The 9,875-nt window shown below is 43.3% G+C and overlaps 1 long non-coding RNA gene across 1 annotated transcript; it reads right to left on the bottom strand.

Annotated features, from left to right (window-relative positions):
• Positions 1-1,685: 1,685 nt before the first annotated feature.
• LOC105710615 (uncharacterized) lies at positions 1,686-3,136 on the bottom strand. The gene is made up of 2 exons (XR_001105829.2): positions 3,050-3,136; positions 1,686-2,481 (listed from the first exon to the last, which is right to left on the bottom strand). It is a non-coding gene; the product is annotated as an uncharacterized LOC105710615 (long non-coding RNA).
• Positions 3,137-9,875: the final 6,739 nt, after the last annotated feature.

Here is a 9,875-nt window from a genome sequence, read left to right as displayed (position 1 = left end):
CTGAGAGTCTGACTCCACAGCTTGTGCTCTTAATCAGTTCATTATCCTACCACCATTATTTCATGTGTGTGCGAGAGTCAGCATTGTTCTGAAAATAGGAGTGCAGACACACTACACTTAAACACACACACAGGAACATACAGTAGTAGATGTCTGAATGATAGATAAGGATACTTATTTAAAGCTGTTGGTTTTAAAATCCTTCTAGGAGATAATGTTTGTAGCATAGGACATCGGGCCTCTCGTGTTCAGGGTCTTGTTGCTTTCTACTCTGTGCAGTGGTAGCTACAATCTTGAAGCCTCAGTTTTCTTTCCCATTGAATGAAGATAGGAATGATATCTTTCAGTGCAGTGTGAATTAAACAAGTTGAAACAATAAAGCGACCGGGCGTGGTGGCTCACACCTGTAATCACAGCACTTTGGGAGGCTGAGGAGAGCAGATCACAAGGTCAGGAGTTTGAGACTAGCCTGACCAATATTGTGAAACTGTCTCTACTGAAAATACAAAAATTAGCCGGGCATGGTGGCATGCATCTGTAGTCTCAGCTTCTTGGAAGGCTGAGGCAGAAGAATTGCTTCAACCCAGGAGGCAGAGGTTGCAGTGAGCCGAGATTGCACCTCTACACTCCAGCTTGGGCGACAGAGTGAGACTTTGTCTCAAAACAAAACAGAAACCAAACATACAAAGCCTGGTACAAAGTAAAAGCTCAATAAATATTGGTTGTTTCTATGTTTTGGTTCATCTCTAAGTTATTTCACTTAGAGATGGAAATATCTGCCCCAGGAAGCTACAAAAAGAGGTTTTATACCAGTTTATCAGCAAGGCTCCCATGATGTAGAAAAGGAAGGCACAGAATCTCAAACCATACAGGTCAGCATGGAGCATTTAGTCATCATCTTCACTTCCGTGCCTGATATTTATTTGCAGTACATATTCCAGATTTTCCCCTTGAATAGCCTTCTCCTAAAAGACCCTGCTTTGCTGTGTAGTTTGGTTAAGACAGTCCCTAATCGATTTTACATACACTGCTCTTATGTTGTTTTAAGATTAGAGTGAATTTCAGCAGGCAAGGGTTTCCATGATTGATTTTAAGTTCTGTCCATTCGTAATATGGCTGAAGTGAAGAGAAATGTGAACAGTGGTTTGAAGATAACAAGGTACGAGGCTAACGGGGCACTAATTGAGCAGTGAGCGCCTAATTAGGAATCACAGAGGGCTTGAGCTGGCATGTGGGGAGTGAAGGTCCCCAGTGAGTGCTGAGTTGTGGATTTTGGAAAAAGGACTAACTAAGCTTGGATGTTTCTACAGTAACTTCTTGCAGCCCAGTGGGCCTTGTCATTCCAAATTTTCTGGGCAAGTGGCAGCTGCTGGGAAAGAAATTCTGACTTGTGGGGTTGAAAAGATGGTAAGAGAAAGTGCTCCCTCTCCTCCTCCAGTCCCCACCCCCCACCGAGGATGAAGAGGACAAGCAATTGATTTCGGAGGCAGGCGATCTCTAAACCATTGTGCACTCCCTGATAATTTGGGGAGCTACTAACATTTATGGAAATGGGAATATATTTAAAATTCAGACATATAATTTCTAGCTATTTCCAACCTCCCATATGTGTATCGCCAAAAGTGAATTTTGAGAGCAGTAGTGGGAAAATACTGCCTGGGGATAGAGAAAAGTTACCGCAGGAGTCTGGTTTCTGTATTAATTTATTTCACAATAAGAGCAAATTCCTTTCCCTAGGGGAGTATTTGACAGAGTAATTGCACTAGGGAACAGTCACTATTTCATTTTGTTTTCTTTCTCTCTTTTAAACTTTCTTTGTAAAGCGGAGTTTTATAAATCTTCCTGAAAGAGCAGCTTGAACAAGATATGTGGGCTGTGTGATACAGGTTTTATTTGTGTGCGTGTACATGTATGTGATGAATATATACACATTCATTCATTCATTGTTGGATTTCAGAGTGACATTTTCAACAATTAAAAGTGAAAGTTAAAATTCGTGAGATTAGAGACACTGTGAAATGCATCTTTTCCAGGTTTAGAGAGTAGTAAGAGAACACAAGCCATCCACATATTACTGATCAGGAACAAAAGCCAACTTGCATTGCCTCTGACCCAAGTAGTAATGATTTTCTTATTTATAAAGATTTCTAAACATTTTAATTGTATCTATAATACAAATTTTAGTCAACAAACTCATGTACAATGTGATGGTTTTAATGGTCAATGTCCAGTTATTAAAAAATATTCTTAAAAGTAGAGAGATCTGAGAGGCATGTCTTTCTGAATGCTAGCCTTTGAGTGAGACCTGCACTGCAGTATCCTGTAGAACTCAGCAGCCTCCTGCTTCCGGAATCCTTCTCACCATCCCCAGGGTCTTAGTACTGTCACAGGCTCTTGTTACTGTCTGGAAAACCTCTAATAAACTCAGCTGCACCAAGGTTTAGAGACTGAAGCTGCTGTTCCTCCCAGGGACATTTGTAGCTGCACAGACAACACAATTCGAAGGGACAGATTCCACTATTAGAAGAAACATGGAATTTCATGTGTGAGGAGCATGTATTGCAGGTGGGAGGTTTTCTGGCATACCTCAGCTATTATCATGAACAAAGCACACATGTAATGCTCATATGCTACATTCTGCAAAGAAAACAAATGCTTACAAAAATAAAAGCATTACCAAAATTTTTAAAAGGAAGAGAGGTAATCAAAGGCACTGAAAACATAAGAAGAGAAAAATAAATTGATCCTCAAGGGAAGAGTAACACTTCAAACAGATATTAAATTATTATTACCATTAGTTTCGTTACTGCAAAGACAATATAACACCAAGAAAGTTAGGAAATTGACAAAAATAGTTCTCATACTCCTTTTCCCAGTAGGAAAATTACTCTTTAAAAAAATTATGTTCCAACAATCTCATTTTCTAGATTAAGAAACTGTTATTTTAAAAAACTCACGTACTCATGATTACACAGTTCAGACGGAACTCATCAAGACTGACAAACAGAACCTACTTTAAGGAAGGCTTATAAATTATTTTGGAAAGTACCTTGCTGACTTTCAAGTGCCATCAACTCATGCCAGCCTGTGTCCAATAAAGACTCCATGATGGAAACATTCCACTGGATTGCATTCTCTTTGGCTTACCACAGGAATGAGACTCCTTTGCGGGCATCTCCATAGCCCTAGAACAAATTATGAAAGGAAAACTGGAACAGATGCCAGCATTCCTAACTTGAAGCCCGGCTCATCCCCTCCTGCACTGTGCTCCTTTCATTGACTGAATTGCTGAGTCTGGAATGGATGCTGTTCATAATTTTCTCTGCATGATTTGTCCTCTTAGATAAGGGTGGTGCTTCTTTTCATGTGAAAATAAATTTAGGTTGGGAACAAAAAGAAGCAACTCTGTGGGGAAGTTATTACGGCCTTTGATAGCAGATGAGGAAGCTAAGGCTCAGAAGGTTGAGTGGGGAGATTGGCTGGGCCTTTGCTCTTCCAGGCTGGGCGCGGTGGCTCGCGCCTCTAATCTCAGCACTTTGGGAGGTTGAGGCAGGCAATTCACAAGGTCAAGAGATGGAGACCATGATAGGCAACATGGTGGAACCCCGTCTCTACTAAAAACACAAAAATTAGTTGGGCATGGTGGTGCACACCTGTAGTCCCAGCTACTTGGGAGGCTGAGGCAGGAGAATTGCTTGAATCTGGAGGCAGAACCTGGGTTGCAGCGAGCCGAGATCATGCCACTACACTCCAGCCTGGCGATAGAGCAAGAGTCCATTTCAAAAAAAAAAAAAAAGATACTCTTTTCTCGAGTCCAAACAGTATTGGAATCTCAACACAGCACAGTTACTACCAACCAATGGAAACTGACCATTGTGTGTGAAACCTATTGGCCCCCAGAACTGCAAATCTTCCTTGAAGTAGGCTTATATGGTAGGTAGAGCCCTGAACATCTGCCTGGATCACTTATGTGAGTTTGGGAGCAAATAGCTTAAATTTTCAGAGCATCATTCTCCATATTATAAAGGGGAACAATCCTATCCCCTGTCCAGGGCTGGCATGAGGGACACATGAAATAAGAAAACACATGTAAGAACATCTGGTAAACTGTTCAATTTGAAGGATCGTAACAGTACTAAGTTGTACAGATGAGGAAAATTGGTTTGCTTACACAATTCATCACTCCTTTAGGTCTTTACTACTTTTAAACCTTCTAAAAATAAGATTTAATATGCTCTCATTGTTAATTGTCTCATTTACAGCCTAGACACACAAAAGCGGGGATAGTTGCTGGAACTGTGGCATGAAGTTCCACTAATGATTTCGTTTTCAGTTGCTCCCTTTCTACATAATAGTGTTGTTACCTTTCCTGGACACACGAGGGTTTATTTAATTACTGTGAAGTAGGTCCCTTTTTGTTTCTTGGGTAGTATAGCTTCATCTGTTTCCATGCTTATAGCATGAGGAAATTGAGGAGCAGGGCTATTTACAAAAGCACGGGTAAGGTGAAAGGCTGACACCACAGTAAGTGCCCTACCCCAGGGCTAAAATCAGTGGGAGAAATGTTACCTCCTGGGCTTGCAGAGGGACAGGAGAGGGTGGTCACTGCAACCTGGAGAAGGTGGCTATTTAGCACCCCAGCCTTTGGCAGAGGAATAACTGCAGCTGGTGCCACCCTCTGACCCAGTAGAAGGGGAACCAGAGCATAGAAGGCACAGGAGCTGTTGGTAGGATCCATGTGCTCTGTCTCTTGGGCACAGAGAGGTGGGGTGGGGAGAAACTGGGGTGCACAGAAGACACCCGGAGCCGTGGGCATTCAGAAGGGGGAGCAGAGTGGTGCTGAGAGGAGTTAGATTCATTTGGGGCTATGGAAAGATGTAAAGAGTAAAGAAGAAAGAGGACCCTGTGACCCCAGTGTCTTGACCGTCCAGTGGGTAGCATGTGGTCTTATATTGTGGAGAGATGAGAGACTGAATCACTCATCTGGAGGCAACGTGGAGACCCAACGTGAAGCTCTGAAACCAACCGTACATTACTCTAGGGTCTCCAAGCTCTGTCTCTGAAGAGCGTGGGATTACCAGAATACTATTTGCACTGAAACTTCCTTAGTTCCTAATGGAAACGTCCTCTCAGGACAGTGATATAATCCTCTGTCCTCAGTGTTTTACCTAGGATTGAGCTTTTTGAAAAGTCACCCAAAGAATATTTCTTTGCTTAAGTTTCTTCTTGAGATAATGATGATGATGATTGTTTTGTTCAGAGAGCCTGCCATGAAGGTCTTGAAAATCAGTATTTCTCATGGATGATCACTAAGCCACCTTCATCCAAACTAGTAGGAATGTGTGTTGAAAAGGAGGATCTCTGGGTCCCAGGCAGGACCTACTGAGCCAGAATCTGCAGAGAGATCCCCGTCATTTGTTTAATGTAGGCCCTCCATGTCATTCATGGACACCCTAAGTTTTGAAGGCCCCGAGTGTCTTCTGTGCACCCCAGTTTCTCCCCACCCCAGCTTTAAAGTTTTGCTTTCCTCTAGGTCTAAGTGATTGTGATGACCACATGTGATTGTGATTGGGAACTTTGTGGAGGTTTGGTTCAAGCATCTATCCCCTTTTGCTATTTAAGCTAATTCTTTTACCCCTGTATTAATCACTTACATATATGTTTAAGCCACCTCAGACATTTTCAGAAGTTGACAATATATGTATCATTAAATAATAAAGTTTGGCTATTATATTATAAAGTAATAGTTTCCTTTTCCTCCTGCTGACTCACAGACACTTGTTTCAGACCCTGCTCTTTTATTTTTAATACGAAAAATTTAACTTTAACTTTTGGGTTAACTTTCTTATCAAATTACTTTTAAACTTACACCTTTGATTGACAAGCTCACATTCTGACTTATTTATTTACATAGCACAGTTTGACTATGCCTGCAGTCCCAGCACCCAAAACCACCTGCACTTAGATTTAAAAATGGATCTTATTTCTTGAGTATCTCCCTTGGGGTCGGCAGGGGGTCCCGCTCTGAGTACAGAAGATGAGGGTCATTGGGAAGGGTTCCCAGAGATGCTGTGTGAGGCTGCCATGGCCGGCTTTATGCCAAACATATTTCCCAGGGGCTCTTGGAAAATAAAGATGCAGTGAGAACATTCATCTGTTTTTAGTGCCTGACATACTCGGTTTAAGTCCTGGCTTTGTCACTTACGGCTGTGTAGATAACTATGAACATATTTCTTAACCTCTTGAGCTTTATGGTTGTAGAGATTTCATTGGAGGAAATAGCAGTAGACTGGATTAATTGAAGATGCTGTAGCCCCACAGCCTCAGTGGTAGATTGGATTAATTGAAAATGAGGAATGAAGCCAAGATGACACTGAGAATGCGTTTTGGAGGTCAGAAAAGGGGATTGCTCCCCAGAGCACCCTCGGGGAGTTGTAACATGTTTGGGGGCTGGCCACCACAAAATTAATTAGGTAGAGCCCACTTTCAGCATCCTGTGAGCTGCTTTCAGATTGGCATCCTATTTCTCTGTTCAGCTGCCCATTGACCTGTCTTAGTGGTTCGCACACTATGGCCAGTGGACCAAATCTAGCCTGCATGCCCAATTTTTGCAAATAAAGTTTTACTGGAGCACAGTCACATTCATTCATTCGCACGTTGTCCATGGCTGTGTTCATGCTACAACAGCAGAGTTATGTAGTTGGGACAAAGACCAATGGCCCACAGAGCCTAAAATATTTACTGTCAGGTCCTCTAGAGAAAACATTTACTGACCCTTGTTCCAAGACAAGAAAGCTTTTTTGGCCCCACCTGTCCCTTTCCCCAGGGCCCTAGGAGGAGACTGGCTGATCTGATGCATGCTCCTGATGAAGTTGTTCCTGGTGTCAGCCCTCCCTGGCAGGATTCTCTTGTTAGCATTAGCCTTTAAAGCTGGCTCCTAAGAAGGAAGTGATGTTGAAACTGACAACAGAATCAATGGGGGTGTGTTTGGGATTCTGGGGAGTTTGTCATCACTGAAGTCATACGCATTGACAACACACTTACAGAGAATGAACATATCTTTACTGTTGGTAGAAGTAGAAACAGCTTTTACTTACAGAGCTCCTTCCTGGTCATTAGGAGCAGCTTCCTCAAGTTAGAAGAGACGTTGAGATGGAAGTGAAGATAGTGGACAGTTGGGGAGTTGTGGGGCTACAGCTTAACCCCCTTTGGGCCGATTGGGTATCTCCTCACTGTCCTGAGCATTTAACCGCCTTAAGAGGGCAGGGAAGTCCTTAAGGCTAATGAAAGTTCAGTAATGAAAGCTGAGTCTTGCCGCTTCTTAGGTTAAATGTTAACCAGATGTGCTGGGCTGCCTTTGAGACACTTTCTTCCCCACCCCCACCTTCCACCCCACTTTCACCCCACCCTCTAGTGATGATAGAGACCCAGTGACAGAGTTTCAGCGTAAAGTTGTGGGGCTGACTTCTCCAATCATCCCAGTCTCTTCAGCCTGGGCGAGGACACCACCCAGTCCTCCAACCCTCCCACTCATCCCCCCCCACGCAGTAGCTCCTTCCCTTTGGCCTTCTTACACACTTCCACTGCTTTGGACGCCTCACTCCTTCTGCCAGGGCCTCCTTCATCTCCCTTCAAACCTAGATCTCATGTCTCCTTGCTGTGAATCTTTCCTTGGCTCCCCCAGACAGAATCCCTTCTCTTTCTGCGACCCCAGAATATTGTTCCTCCTTTGTTGTAGCTTCACTCAGATGATGTATTTGCATTTTTATCCCTTGCCTCCCTGGAAAGTGGGCAGGGACTACATCTTTGTCATTTTTGCATCCCCAGTTCCTAGCACAGTATCTGGCACGCAAGAGAGCACCAGTAAATGCAACGCAATGAAGCAGCAAGTTTATGAGCATGAGTTAGAATGTGTGGGACCCTGGACAAGTGACTTAACCTCTTTAAGCCTCACTTCTTCACTGTCATGTGGGAATAACAACCGTTCCCACGTAGGATTGTTATGAGGATTAAATGAACTGATTAGGTAAGGGGCTTAGCCCAGTGCCTGCTACATAGTAAAGACTCACTAGGTGTTAGCTCATGCAATTACTAATAATACCCTCCACTATTTAGCTATCTGATCTAGTAAACAATAGTGCTGATAACAATTTGATGACGGAATGACTTGATGGAGGAATGTCTATTTCATTCTCTTTTATTCCCTTGATGGGGCCATGATAAAGACAGTGGTTTGCACCCTAAATGAAAGCGTTGTCCTGGGCAGTGAAAGGACCCGATTTCTTCCAGAGTTTCTCCTTTTCTGGAAGGCCTTCCCTCCACCTGGGCAAAGTTTAGAATCTCTCAACTTTCCTTTTCTTCAATCAGGTCAAGCACTCCTGTGCAGGGAGGAACTGACACCAAAGGCCAAGGAATGGGCTCCAACACCCCAACTCATTAATATCGTCAGCATCCTAACAAATGGGAGGCCGGAGAGCCAGACCGAGCGGCCACTTGGTCACATGGCGGGGGTCTGCCCTGGGGCCCTGCGCACATTGAGCGGACGGGCACAAGTGCCATCTATATTTCTCTGCACAGCCTCGGCCCCCACCTCCCATGTCAGCCTGCTGAGCGGGCTTGGCCCAGGTTCTTGTGCTTCACAGAGAAGATTTATTCCTCAAGACTGACCTACATGGACGTATGTATCTAAATTCACAAAAGCTTGAGTTTGATGGCAAGCAACAAAAGGTCAGAAGAAAAACAGGCAAGGCATTTAAATCAAAATGATGAAACTGGGTAATTTCATTAGCAACAGTTGTATTTACTGGAAGTCACAGATGGTGCAGTTTAGCTCATAGCCAAGTTTTTAGGACAAAATAAGAATGAAGAAAGAAATATTTCAAGGGAGAGGTGGTTAAAAATTAAATAGGCACCAGATGGCTCAAGATTGTCCTTCCTATAAATTTGGTGAAGGAAGGCATGCTGAATCCAAAGGCTTTCTGAATGGGTTTCGAGTTTGAAAAGGAACTTTAGGAATATATAAGGCCTTTAAAAGAAAGCAATATTAAGTTTGTAGTGATACTGAGTGGAGGTGACAGTATTATATAAATCATATTACATTTTATTTACTTACTATTTATTTATTTAGCATTTATTCAGAACCTCCTGTATGCTAGATCCTATGTCTGACATCTTTAAATGATACCAAGGAAGGTTATAGTTTCCTGGAATTTGAAAAGCTCCTTGCCTAGGCTAAGAGGGGGAAAATGTGGATCTGAAATACATTTAGCCATGAAGATACACTTATTTCTCCTCTGGTACATTTGGTGAGAAATGCTTCAATGATTTCCCATCTTTTAGAGATTAAAATCTAAGCCCTTTTCCATGCCCAGAGCCCATCGCGGACTGACACTGTCTACTTCTCTAGACTCGGAGGTCTCGAAGCGGTAAGCTGGTGTGCATCAGGTCGGGAGAGACCTGAATTTCAGCAAGCAACCCAGTGGATGCTATTGCGCGCTAAGGATTGAGAACTACTGTTCTAGACTCTTCTTTTACCTGTCTTCATAGTATCTTCTCTTCAACCTGCTGGGAGCTAGTTGCCACTCCCTGAACTTCTAAGTCTTATACTCTTACATCTTTGTACATGGTATTCCCTGACATGTATTTGCAAGTTTGTCCTGATGTTCACCCTCCACATCTGAGTTTAAGAAGCATCTCCTGCTGGGTGCGGTGGCTCACGCCTGTAATCCCAGCACTTTGGGAGGCCCAGGTGGGCAGATCACAAGGTCAGGAGTTTGAGAGCAGCCTGGCCAATATGGTGAAAACCTGTCTCTGCTAAAATTACCAAAATTAGCCGGGAGTGGTGGTGTGCGCCTGTAGTCCCAGCCACTTGCGAG

Source organism: Aotus nancymaae, unplaced genomic scaffold, assembly GCF_030222135.1.
Source record: "Aotus nancymaae isolate 86718 unplaced genomic scaffold, 86718_ANA_hifiasm-v0.15.2.pri h1tg000041l, whole genome shotgun sequence".
Lineage (NCBI taxonomy): Eukaryota > Metazoa > Chordata > Mammalia > Primates > Aotidae > Aotus > Aotus nancymaae.
The sequence above is the reverse complement of the archived record's forward strand: the minus strand, read 5'-3'. Positions and strand labels throughout refer to the sequence as shown.